Source organism: Corvus brachyrhynchos, unplaced genomic scaffold (genome assembly GCF_000691975.1).
Source record: "Corvus brachyrhynchos isolate BGI_N302 unplaced genomic scaffold, ASM69197v1 scaffold18, whole genome shotgun sequence".
NCBI lineage: Eukaryota > Metazoa > Chordata > Aves > Passeriformes > Corvidae > Corvus > Corvus brachyrhynchos.
In genome coordinates, this window is record NW_008246064.1 from 985,853 (window position 1) to 986,388 (window position 536).

Genomic DNA, 536 nt, shown 5'->3' on the forward strand with positions numbered 1-536 from the left:
GTTGTGGGATGCCACAGCTGCATCCATATTCATCGAGCTGAGAGCTGCTCCCCAGCTCCATGAGACTCATCCTTCATCAAACTGGGACTGTTTCACTTCAATTCCAAGAACCAGCTCAGAGCGAGCCTCGAGTTACAACCGCTGCCTAAAAAAAGGTGACCTCAGGAGCAGCAGAGCAGGTAAAGAAACCATTTGATTTGCAAGCTGGTCATGTTTGAGAAGGAAGTCCCAACAAAAGCAGAGCTACACTCTTATTCCTCTGCCAATCCCTGCATCCCTCTTCCCTGGTGCCTCAAAGGGAGAAACATTTTCAATTCTCATTAAAAAGTGCAAGAAAACCTGCTAGGAAGTACCTTGAGGAAAAACTCTCATGGAAAGAGGGTCCACAGGTTTAGAGTTACCCCAAAAGACCTTTGAACAATCTGTGCAAGTTCCCATTTCCTAAAATATGCAGCAAAAGCTCAGAAAAACAGTGGAGCAGAAAGGCAGTTCCTAAATCATGGGTTACCCAGAAAAACGATGATGTGTCTTCACCT